General features: G+C 38.0%; 1 non-coding gene across 27 annotated transcripts in view; it reads left to right on the top strand.

Annotated features, from left to right (window-relative positions):
• Positions 1-13,325, top strand: part of TSGA10 (testis-specific gene 10 protein) — a 150,494-nt gene that overhangs the window by 123,711 nt on the left and 13,458 nt on the right. For all 27 annotated transcript variants that reach the window (XR_006691542.3, XR_012421921.1, XR_012421927.1 and 24 more), the window contains 3 exons: positions 3,584-3,786; positions 5,445-5,549; positions 5,741-5,890. This is a non-coding gene — a transcript (testis-specific gene 10 protein). The remainder of the gene's footprint in view (positions 1-3,583; positions 3,787-5,444; positions 5,550-5,740; positions 5,891-13,325) is intronic.

The following is a 13,325-nucleotide window of genomic DNA, read 5'->3' as shown; positions in this document are numbered from 1 at the left end:
AATTCGGAGTCCAGAAATGGTTTATACATTTGTGCCCAAAAGATTTTTCAAAATACAGGTGCTAGGACAATTCAATGAGGAAAGCATAGTATTTTTAGCAAATGGCATTGGGACAACCTAACATCTATTTGGAAAAGAATGAAGTTGGATCACATGCAAAGATTAACTGAAAATGAATCATAGCGCTATATGTAACAGTAAAAACTATACTAAGAAGAAAATACAGAAGTAAATCTTTGTGACCTTGGGTTAGGCAGCACTTTCTTAAATACACATCAAAAACACAAACAAAAAAAAAGAATAAATAGATTAAGTAGACTTGATCAAAATTTAAAAAAACCTTCTGTGCTGCAAATGATATCAAGAAAGTGACAAGACGGTGCACAAGGTGTGAGAAAATATTTGCAAACCGTATATCTGATAAGAGATTGATATTCAAAATATATAGCTGTGTTTCATGCCTGTAATCCTAGCATTTTCGGAGGCTGAGACAGGAGAATCGCTTGAGCCCGGGAGTTCAAGACCAGCCTGGGCAACATGGCAAAAACCCATCTCTACAAAAAATACAAAAATTAACCAGGTGTGGTGGTGTGCAGTTGTATTCCCAGTGACTTGAGAGCCTGAGGTGGGAGGTTTGCTTCAGTGAGCCATCTTCGTATCACTGCACTCCAGCCTGGGTGACAGAATGAGACCTTGTCTCAAAAACCAAAACACAAAAAACTTAATAACCCAATTAAAAAGCTAGGCAAAGGATATTAATAGACATTTCTCTACATAACATACATAAATGCCCAATAAACACATGAAAAGATGCTGAACATCATTAATAAAAAAACACAAATCAAAACCATACTATTTCACAACCACTAGTATGGCTATAATCAGAAGATAAAAAATGTTGACAAAAATGTGGAAAAAGTGAAACCCTCATACATTGCTGGTGGAAATGTAAAATAGTAAGGCAACTTTGGAAAACATTTTGGCAGTTCCTCAAAGTGTTAAAAATTAGATTACCTTACAGCTCATAAATGTCACTTCCATCTATTCAAGAGGAATGAAAACATGTATACAAAAACTTGTATACAAAGTTTTATGGCAGTATTCTTTGTACTAGTCCCAAAGTATAATAAGTCAAATATTTTTAACTCATGAATACATCTGTGATTTATCTATGCAATGGAATATTATTAGGCAATAAAAGTAATGAAGTTTTGATACCTGCTAAAACATTGATAACTCTTAAAAACATTATGCTAATAAAGGAAGCCAGTCACAAAAGACTGCATACACGTTGTTTGTTTCCATTTGTATGAAATATCCAGAATAAGGCAAATAACACAAAATAGTTTAGGGGTTGCCTAGGGCCAGACAAGTTTCTGTGTTGTTTTTTTGTTTTGTTTTGTTTTTTGCTGCTGCTTTTTTTTTTTTTTTTTGAGACAGGGTCTCTTTCAGTGGCTGAGGCTGGAGTGCAGTGGCACCATCTTGGCTCACTGTAGCCTCGACTTCCTGGGCTCAAGCGATTTGCCACCTCAGCCTGCTGAGTAGCTGGGACTACAGGCCTATGTCACCTTGCCTGGCTAAGTTTTTGAATTTTTTGTAGCGATGGATTTTCACCATGTTGCCCAGGCTGGTCTCAAACCCCTGAGCTCAAGCAATCCACCTACCTTGGCCTCCCAGAGTGCTGAGATTACAGGCGTTAGCCACCATGCCCAACCTTGAGTTTCTTTTTGGGATGATGAAAACGTTCTCACATTAGATTGTAGTAACAATTGTACAACGGTGTTAATATGCTAAAAATCATTGATGGCATGCGAATGATATTTCAAAAAAGCTGTTGTCAAAAAAATCTCGGTCCATTTTCTACTCCTGCCAGCAAAGTATACGAGATTGCCATTGCCCAACGTAATGTTCATTAACGGAAACTAACACATTTGCCGATTAGATAGACTAGAACAGTGTCTTCGGTAGAGTTTTTCCAGTTCGGCTGAAAGAGCGTTTGCTCCCAGTGTGCATTTAATACTGACCTTTTCGATGGCCATGACTAGAGTGGGGAATGCTGGTGGCGTCGACTGGGCAGAGGCCAGGGAGACCGCGAAGCATCCTGTCATGGATAGTGCTGCCCCCACTCCAAATAATTATCCAACCCAAAACATCAGTAACGTTGAGGTAAGAAGCCCTGAACTGGTAATGGCATCTTGTTTTAGTTTATTTGATTACTAGTAAGGGTAAATTTTCCCCATACGTTTAGAATTTAATCGTATTTCTCCTTTTGTAGATTTTCTGATCATTATCATTCAGCTCATATTTCTCATCAGTGTGTATGCATTCTTTATGCTAGTAGAGATATACACTATTAATTTTGTTTACTAAGTTTATTTGTCTTCCAGTTGTTTCCTTTCAAATTTTGGTTAAGTTTATATTGACTATCAAAATGTTTATTTTTTTAATGTGACCAAACTTTTTTTTTGCATTGTATCTAGCTTAGAAAATTTCCCTACCTACCTATCTCCCTTCCCTGTAATTTCATTTTTATTTCTTTTCACTGGAATTTAAAGCTTACCTTTTCACATTTAACTTTTTTTTTTTTTTTCTTTTGAGACGGAGTCTCGCTCTGTCGCCCAGGCTGGAGTGCAGTGGCTGGATCTCAGCTCACTGCAAGCTCCGCCTCCCGGGTTCCCGCCATTCTCCTGCCTCAGCCTCCCAAGTAGCTGGGACTACAGGCGCCCGCCACCTCGCCCGGCTAGTTTTTTTGTATTTTTTTAGTAGAGACGGGGTTTCACGGTGTTCGCCAGGATGGTCTCGATCTCCTGACCTTGTGATCTGCCTGTCTCGGCCTCCCAAAGTGCTGGGATTACAGGCTTGAGCCACCGCACCCAGCCAGATTTAACTTTTTTAATGCATGTAGAATGTGTTACGTATATTACAAGATAAGGAGTAATTTTTTTCTAAATACTAGTGACTGTTCTTCCTCCTTTTTAAAAAAACATTTGTCTCACTGAGCATATTTTAAGGCTCAAGATAATTTTCAAAAGGAAGCTTTCCACAAGTTTATGCATGAGAATAGAAGAGATTACTCCTTGTATTAATTATAATTATATTTAATTATATTATTAAATATATAATTATAATTAATTATATTAATTATATTAAGAGAACATAAGAGATTACTCTTATAAAGAATATAAGAGATTACTCCTTATATTCCTTAATTATGGAGTCCAGTGACATTCTGTAAGTATGTAGCTCACCTAACTCAGGAGAAAGCAGTGCTCACAGATATCCTGTCAGTCTTGCAGGAGTATATAAAGAAATATCAAAGCTGGTAGTGGAAACTGGTTGCAGTTTGAAATTAATAAGCCTTTTCTTAAATTAATGAATTTTCTGATATGATCAAAGAGATGGAGAAAGTGATACTATACGTACATGTGTGGTGTGTTTATTTGGTAAGAAGGAGGGATACAATTTCAAATCACATTAAAAGTAGTTGCCAGTTTATAACAGATTATGAAAATTTTGTGAGTCCCTGATAATAGTTAAGTGAATTAATGGGAATAAGTATAGATATCTTCTTCTTCTTCTACAGATGGAGAATGAGTTAGATTCTGCTCGTTCTGAAATTGAACTCCTGAGGAGTCAGATGACAAATGAGAGAATCTCCATGCAGAATCTAGAAGCTTTGCTGGTGGCCAATCGAGACAAAGAATATCAGTCTCAGATAGCACTTCAAGAAAAAGAATCTGAAATTCAGCTTCTTAAAGAACACCTTTGTTTGGCAGAAAATAAAATGTGAGTTGTTTAGCAATATAAAGTCATACATCTTAATTTTTTGGTACTTTATAGATTAGTAGGATTTTTAAGCTAGAATTTAGAGAATTTGCCTCCTATAATTTGTCATTAATTAAACTAAGGATCAGAAATATTGTGATTTGCCTAAGAGGTGGTACTTTTTCTATTATGTTTTTCTTATCTAAATTTAAGTTTAATGATCTCTATTGATTCCAACAGGGTTTTGAGTATAATAGAATGTCTGGTCTAAAATACTGCCTTTAGGAAATATAACAAAATGAGAAAAAAAATTAACCAGTTTGAAACCAGAAGAATTTTCATATTTAGACCAATATATTGCAGCCTAGTGTTTTCATTTGCCACATTGTATTTTCTTTTGTACCTATTGCATGTACTGGGTACCTAGAAGAACACCTGCATTCACAAAATACAGAAGACTTCCTAGGACATCAATTTTGGCTTCTTTTCTTTTTATTTATTTATTTCTTTTTTTTTTTTAAGGATCTCTAGCACTCCTAGCATGTTATTAAAAGAACTTTGGCTGGAGTATTGGGTGGAAATGCCTCCCTATATAGTGAATTTTTTTCTATGAAACTTGGTCACCTCTCATAAAAACTGATGGGGGACCCTTAACCCCTGTTCTTACCTGTCCCATCTATAACACTTTTCATCCAGCCTCCACTCTATCCTCACATCTGAGCTCAGGGCATGGGGAAGGATAAGAAGCATGGTCTCGGCAATCAGCCACTCCTAGGAGCCCCTGACTAGGCAAGGGCTTCAGAACCAAGGCCAGTTTCCTTCAGAAACTGTTTTCAGGTTATGGTGGTGGTGACTGAGTCCTTCTTTTCCGTTACTGTAGCTAGGCTATTATGATTCCTTCAACTAGTTTTGCAGGATCACTTTCTCAAGATGGTAGGTGGAAATCTACCTTCATGAAATACGCCAAAACTTCCACCCTAAGGGCTATACTCTGTTTGAGACTGACTGGTAAATACTAACACTTAGAATTAGCATGAGAAATGTTTGTTATTAGTCTCTAAAGTTTAGATTTCAGCAGTCTATGATACTCTCCTGAAAGCAAGTGAAGAGGATAGAATGTTCTGTGTGAGTGGCATTCATCAATGTTTATCTTCCTTATGATATTGTGCCTTATCACAGGTTTTATGAGGCATTGTTTGGCCTTAAGAAAGATTCTATTACATTGAAGATTGTATATATCAAATTTCATTATAAGGCACTTGGTTGAATAGATTATATAAAACAGACTATATTAATCATGGAGCTAGTGAATTCCAGTGTTAATTATTTGGTCATACTACTACTTTATATAATGCTTCTAAGTACTTACATTAAAAGCTGTTTATAGTAAATAGTATAGACAGATGATGTATAATATGTTTCCACAGGGAAACTGAAACAGAGAAGGATTAACTAATTGAATGGGACTGGGATTGCTTAGGCTTTTCAAGTAGGCTACTCTGCATACTTACCATGTCTAACATGGGCATATTTTAGATGTACTAATAAATCTGGCCATAAAAATCACAATGTGATTTGGATCCAGCTGAGAAACCACTATCAATATGGTTTAATGTACCCCAGAATCATAGTCATATTTTAAGTTTAGTCAACTATAACTCTTATCTTCTTTTAAACAGGGCCATCCAAAGTAGAGATGTGGCCCAGTTCAGAAATGTTGTCACACAATTGGAAGCTGATTTAGACATCACCAAAAGACAACTAGGAACAGAGCGCTTTGAAAGGTAAGTTTATCTCTATGCAAGCTCAAAAACAATGCTTTTCAGCATGGAAAGCATTGTTTCTTAGGTAAAAATAGGTTTTAGTTCTTTCATGATGGTTAGATTTTAAAGTATGAATTAAGCTACAGTTTTTTATGATAGTTTTAATACTTTTGCTGGATATAAAATTTTAAAGCATCACTATTTTGCTTTAGGGAGAGGGCCGTACAAGAACTTCGCCGCCAAAATTATTCAAGTAATGCTTATCATGTGAGTTCTACGATGAAGCCAAATACAAAATGTCATTCACCAGAACGTGCTCACCATCGATCTCCTGACCGAGGCCTAGATCGATCATTAGAAGAGTGAGTCGGTTTAAGGATCCATTCTCTTGAGATCAAATAGTAATATCTAGTATAGTGAATATTTGGGGTAATAAGGAAACTCAATAGTCTATCTCTTTAATAGTGATATTTAATGGGTGCAGCACACCAACATGGCACAAGTATACATATGTAACAAACCTGTATGTTATGCACCTGTACCCTAGAACTTAAAGTATAATAATAATAAAAAAAAAATAAAAAAATAAAATAGTGATATTTAAACAGGATTACCAAGATATATTGATATAAAAATACAGGATTTTGATAATTAAATTAGAATTACATCTATTATACTAAAGCGAAAAGACTAATATTTTATCTCTTTGCAAAAATTATATATTTTTTTATTTCCATAGTTTTGGGGGAACAGGTGGTTTTTTCATTACATGGATAACTTCCTTAGCAGTAATTTCTGAGATTTTGGTGCATCCAACACCCAGGCAGTGTACACTGTACCCAATGTGTACTCCTCACTCTTCTCCCATCCTTCCCCCTGAATCCCCAAAGTCCAATATATCATTCTTATAACTTTCATCCTCATAGCTTAACTCTCACTTAAAGTGAGAACATATGATATTTGGTTTTCCATTCCTGAGTTACTTCCCTTAGAATAATGGTCTCCGGCCGGGCGCGGTGGCTCAAGCCTGTAATCCCAGCACTTTGGGAGGCCGAGATGGGTGGATCACGAGGTCAGGAGATCGAGACCATCCTGGTGAACACAGTGAAACCCCGTCTCTACTAAAACTACAAAAAACTAGCCGGGCGAGGTGGCGGGCGCCTGTAGTCCCAGCTACTCGGGAGGCTGAGGCAGGAGAATGGCGTGAACCCGGGAGGCGGAGCTTGCAGTGAGCTGAGATCAGGCCACTGCACTCCAGCCTGGGCTACAGAGCGAGACTCCGTCTCAAAAAAAAAAAAAAAAAAAAAAGAATAATGGTCTCCAACTCCATCCAGGTTGCTACGAATGCCATTATTTCGTTCCTTTTTATAGCTGAGTAGTATTCCTTGGTATATTTATACCACATTTTCTTTATCCACTTGTTGTTCGATGGGCATTTAGGCTGGTTCTATATTTTTGCAATTGCAAATTGTGCTGCTACAAACATGTGTGTGCAAGTATCTTTTTCATATAATGACTTCTTTTCCTCTGAATAGATACCCAGTAGTTGGATTGCTGGATCAAATGGTAGTTATACTTTTAGTTCTAAAAGGAATCTCTGTACTGTTTTCCATAGTGGTTGTACTAGTTTACATTCCCACCAGCAGTGTAAAAGAAAACATTCCCTTTTCACCACATCTATGCCAACATGTATGATTTCTTGATTTTTTGATTACGGCCATTCTTGCAGGAATAAGGTAGGTATCTCATTGTGGTATTAATTTGCATTTCTCTGATAATTAGTGATGATGAGCATCTTTTCATATGTTCATTGGGCATTTGTATATATTCTTTTGAGAATTGTTTATTCATGTCCTTAGCCCATTTTTTGATGGGATTATGTTTGTTTTTTTTTTCTTTTTTTTCTTTTTTTTTCCTGATTTGTTTGACTTCCTTGTAGATTCCGGATATTAGTCCTTTGTTGGATGCACGTTTGGGAAGATTTTCTCCCACTCTGTGGGTTGTCTGTTTACTCTGCTGATTATTTCTTTTGCTGTGCAGAAGCTTTTTAGTTTAATTAAGTCCCATCTATTTGTACTTGTTTTTGTTTCATTTGCCTTTGAGTTCTTGGTCATGAAATCTTTGCCTAAGCCAATGTTCAGAAGAGCTTTACTAATGTTATCTTCTAGAATTTTTATGGTTTCAGGTGTTAGATTTAAGTCTTTGATCATCTTGAGTTGATTTTTATATAAGGTGAGAGATGAGGATCCAGTTTCATTCTTCTACATGTGGCTTCCCAATTATCCCAGCACCATTTGTTGAGTAAGGTGTCCTTTCCCCACTTTATGTTTTTGTTTGCTCTGTCAAAAATCAGTTTGCTATAAGTATTTGGCTTCATTTCTGGGTTCTCTATTCTGTTTCATTGGTCTATGTGCCTATTTTCGTATCAGTACCATGCTGTTTTGATAACTATAATCTTGTAGTATAGTTTGAAGTCAGGTAATGTGATGCCTCCAAATTTGTTCCTTTTCCTTAGTCTTGCTATGTGGGGTCTTTTGAGTTTCCATATGAAGTTTAGGATTGTTTTTCTAGTTCTGTGAAGAATGATTATGGTACTTTGATTGGAACTGCATTGAATTTGCATATTGCTTTTGGCAGTATGGCCGTTTTTACAATATGGATTCTCCACGAGCATGGGATGTGTTTCCATTTGTTTGTGTTATCAGTGACTTCTTTCAGCAGTGTTTTGTAGTTTTCTTTGTAGAACTCTTTCACCACCTTGATTAGGTATATTCCTAAGTTGGTGTTTTTGTTTGTTTGTTTTTTGCTCCTACTGTAAAAGGAGTTGAGTTATTGATTTGTTTCTCAGCTTGATCGCTGTTGGTGTATAGCAGTGCTACTGATTTGTGTACATTAATTTTGTATCCAGAAACTTTACTGAATTCATTTATCAGATCTGGGAGCTTTTTGGATGAGTCTGTAGGGTTTTCTAGGTATATGATCATATTATCAGTGAACAGTGACAGTTTTACTTCCTCTTTACTGATTTAGATGCCCTTTATTTGTTTCTCTTGTCTGATTGCTCTGTCTAGGACTTCAGGTACTATGTTGAATAGAAACAGTGAAAGTGGGCATTCTTGTCTTGTTCCAGTTCTCGGGGAATGCTTTCAACTATCCCCATTCAGTATAATGTTGGCTGTAGGTTTGTCATAGATAGCTTTTATTACCTTGAAGTGTGTGTCCCTTCTATGCCAGTTTTGCTGAGGGTTTTAACCATAACGGGATGCTGGATTTTGTCAAATCCTTTTTCTGCATCTATTGAGATGATCACATGATTTTTGTTTTTAATTTTGTTTATGTGGTCTATCACATTTATTGACTGGCATATGTTAAACCATTGCTGCATACCTGGTATGCAACTCACTTGATCATGGTGTATTATCTTTTTGATACGCTGTTAGATTCAGTTAGCAAGTATTATGTTGAGGACTTCTGCATCTGTGTTCATCAGGGTTATTGGTCTATAGTTTTCATTTTTTGTTAAGTCGTTTCCTAGCTTTGGAATTAGGGTGATACTGGCTTCATAGGATGATTTAGGGAGGATTCCCTCTTTCTATATCTTGTGGAATAGTGTTCTGTAGGATTGGTACCAATTCTTCTTTGACTGTCTAATGGAATTCAGCTGTGAATCCATCTGGTCCTGGACTTTTTTCTATTGGCAATTTTTAAAAATTACTGTTTTAATCTCTCTACTTGTTACTGGCCTGTTCAGAGTTTCTATGTCTTCCTGATTTAATCTGGGAGGGTTGTATTTTTCCAGGAATTTATCCATCTCCTCTAGATTTTCTAGTTTGTGTGTGTAAAGGTGTTCATAGTAGACTTGAATGATCTTTTATATTTCTGTGGTATTGGTTGTAATATCTCCCGTTTCATTTATCATTGAGCTTATTTGGATCTTCTCTCTTCTTTTCTTGGTTGATCTTGCTAGTGGTCTATCAATTTTGTTGATCTTTTCAAAGAACCAGCTTTTTGTTTGATTTATCTTTTGTATTTTTTTGTCTCATTTTCATTGGTTCTTCTCTGATCTTTGTTATTTCTTTTCTTCTGCTGTGTTTAGGTTGGTTTGTTCTTGTTTCTCCAGTTCCTTCAGGTGTGATCTTAGAGTGTCTATTTGTGCTCTTTCAAACTTTCTGATGTAGGCATTAAATGCTATGAACTTTTCTCTTAATACTACTTTTGGTGTGTCGCAGAGGTTTTGATAAGTTGTTTCACTATTATCTCTCAGTTCAAAGAAGTTTTTAATTTCCATCTTGATTTCATTGTTGACCCAAAGATCATTCAAGATCAGATGATGATGATGATGATGATGATGATGATAATTATTATTAAATTTTTTTGAGATGGAATCTTGCTCTGTTGCTCAGGCTAGAGTACAGTGGCATGATCTCGGCTCACTGCAACCTCTGCTGCCCGGGTTCAAGCAGTTCTCCTGCCTCAGCCTCCCAAGTAGCTGGGAATACAGGCATGTGCCACAATGCCCGGCTTATTTTTATTATTATTATTATTATTATTATTTTTGAGACAGAGTCTCACTCTGTTGCCCAGGCTGGAGTGCAATGGCACAATCTCAGTTCACTGCAACCTCCACCTCCCGGGTTCAAGCGATTCTCGTGCCTCATACTCCCAAGTAGCTGGGATTACAGGCGTCTGCTACCATGCCTGGCTAATTTTTTTGTATTTTTAGTAGAGAAAAGTTTTCACCATGTTGGCCAGGCTGGTCTTGAACTCCTGACCTCAGGTGATCTGTGCGCCTCAGCATCCCAAAGTGCTGGGATTACAGGCATGAGGCACCGCGCACAGCCTTAATTTTTGTATTTTTTAGTAGAGACAGGGTTTCACTATGTTGGCCAGGCTGATTTTGAACTCCTGACCTCAACTGATCCACCTGTCTTTGCCTCCCAAAGTGCTGGGATTACAGCAATGAGCCACCGCACCCAGCCTCAAGAGCAGATTATTTAATGTCCATGTATTTTTAGAGTTTTGAGGGTTCCTTTTGGAGATAATTTCCAGTTTTGTTCCACTGCAGTTTAAGAAGATACTTGAGGCTAGGCATGGTGGCTCATGCCTGTAATCCCAGCCCTTTGGGAGACCGAGGTGGGCGGATCACGACATCAGGAGATCGAGACCATTGTGGCTAAAATGGTGAAACCCCATCTCTACTGAAAATACAAGAAATTATCCGGGCGTGGTGGCAGGTGCCTGTAGTCCCAGCCACTCAGGAGGCTGAGGCAAGAGAATGGCGTGAACCCGGGAGGCGGAGCTTGCAGTGAGCCAAGATCATGCCACAGCACTCCAGCCTGGGTGACAGAGCGAGACTCCATCTCAAAAAAAAAAAAAAAAAAAAAAAAGATACTTCATATAAATCTGATTTTCTTAAATTTATTGAGACTCGTTTTGCGTCCTATCATATGTTCAGTCTGAGAGACTGCTCCATGTGCTGAAGAAAAGAATGTATATTCTGCAGTTGTCGGGTGGAATGTTCTGTAAATACCTGTTAAGTCCATTTGTTCCAGGGTATAGTTTAAGTTCATTGTCTCTTTGTTGACTTTCTGTATTGACGACCTGTCTAGTGCTGTCAATGGAGTATTGAAGTCTCCCACTATTATTGTGTTGCTGTGCATCTCATTTCTTAGGTCTAATAGTAATTGTTTTCTAAATTTGAGAGCTCCGTGTATATATGCATATATATTTAGAATTGCAATATTTTCCTTTTGGACTATTCCTTTTATCATTATATAATGTCTCTCTTTTTCTTTTTTTACTGTTGTTGCTTTAAAGTTTGTTTTGTCTGATGTAACAATAGCTACTGTTGCTGACTTTCCATTTGTGTGGAATATCTTTTTCCACCCCTTAACCTTAAGTGTATGTGAGTCCTTATGTGTTAGGTGAGTCTCCTGAAGACAGCAGATACTTAGTGAATTTTTATCCATTCCGCCATTCCGTATCTTTTAAGTGGAGTATTTAGGCTGTTTACATTCAACATTAGTATTAAGATGTTAGGTACTGTTCTGTTTATCACATTAGTTGTTGCCTTAATACGTTGTTTTGTTTTTTTTCCCCCATTGTGTCATTGTTTAATGACATTAATTAAATGAAATTAAATAATCTGTGAGATTTATGTTGTAAGGAGCTTCTATTTTGATGTATTTTGAGGTTTTGTTTCAAGATTTAGAACTCCTTTAAACATTTTTCATAGTGCTGGCTTAGTAGTGGCAAATTCTCTCAGCATTTGTCTGAAAATGATTTTATTTTTCCTTCATTATGTTGCTTAATTTTGCTGGATACAAAATTCTTGGCTGACAATTATTTTGTTTCATGAGGCTAAAGATGGGACCCCAATCCCTTCTGGCTTGTAGGATTTCTGCTGAAAAATCTGCCATTAATGTGGTAGGTTTTCCTTTATAGTTTATCTTGATGCTTTTGTCTCACAGATCTTAAGATTCTTTCCTTTGTCTTGACTTTGGGTATCCTGATGACTGTGTGCCTAGGTGATGATGTTTTTGCAATGAATTTCCCAGGTGTTCTTTGAGTTTCTTATGTTTGGAGGTCTAGGTCTCTAGCAAGGTCAGGGAGGTTTTTTTTAATTATTCCCTCAAGTAAGTTTTCTAAACTTTTAGATTTCTCTTCTTCCTCAGGAACACTAGTTATTCTTAGGTTTGACCATTTAACATAATCCCACATTTCTTGGAGGATTTGTTCACTTTTTTAAATTCTTTTTTTTTCTTTGTCTGACTGAGCTAATTCTAAAGACCTGTCTTCAGCTGGGCATGGTGGCTAATGCCTGTAATCCCAGCACTTTGGGAGTCTGAGGCGGGCAGATCACTTGAAGTCAGGAGTTCAAGACCAGCCTGGCCAACATGGCGAAACTCTGCCTCTACTAAAAATACAAATATTAGTCAGGTATAGTGGCACATGCCTGTAATCCCAGCTGCTTGGAAGGCTGAGGCAGGAGAATCACTTGAACCCAGGTGGCGGAGGTTGCAGTGAGCCAAGATCACGCCACTGCACTCCAGCCTGGTGACAGCATGGATACCAGTACCTGCTCTAGTAGAGGTGACGGGAAAGTGATACATCACTTTAGGTCGGGGCAGGGTTAGGTGGGTCTGGGCTCAGACTCTCCTTGGGCAGGGCTTGCCTTGGCCACCTTGGGGAAGGGGATTATGGTTCTCAGGCCACTGGGGTTATGTTCTAGAGGGGATCTTGGCCACCTCTGCTGTATCATATAGTTCACCAGAGAAGTAGGGAATAGCTAGTAGCAAGAGGCCTCACCCAGCTCCCATGCAGTTGGCGAGGCCAGCCTCGCTCCTGCATTGCCTTGCTCAGATTTTGCCCCAGGCCATGAGCTACCCCACTGAAAAAGCAAGCACAGCATTTGAACCTGGCCCTTCCCTGTCTGGCTATTCCTGCTCTGTCTCCTATCTGCAGCAGCTTCCGCTCGTCCCCTGGACTCTGCTCAAGAAAATTTGTGCCCAGTCAGAACCACTACCGATTTCAGTTTGGAGCTTCCTTCACTCTGTGACCCCTCCCCAGTTTTGCTGGCTGCCTTTTCAAGGACCCCTGTGAGATAGTCATTGCTGGCTTCCCTGGGCTCGAGCTGGAGACTGGGAGTGCGTGCAAGGCACTTCCTGCTGCTACTTCTACTTTTATATTTTACGTGACTCCATAAATCCCTTTCATCTCTAGATAGGGTTAAATTTTTCTCCCGTGATGTGGATTTTCAGATTCCCCAGTGAGGACATGTGTTCAGATGTAGGTTTT

Source organism: Macaca fascicularis, chromosome 13 (genome assembly GCF_037993035.2).
Source record: "Macaca fascicularis isolate 582-1 chromosome 13, T2T-MFA8v1.1".
Taxonomy (NCBI): Eukaryota; Metazoa; Chordata; class Mammalia; order Primates; family Cercopithecidae; genus Macaca; species Macaca fascicularis.
This window is presented reverse-complemented; position numbering and strand designations above follow the sequence as displayed.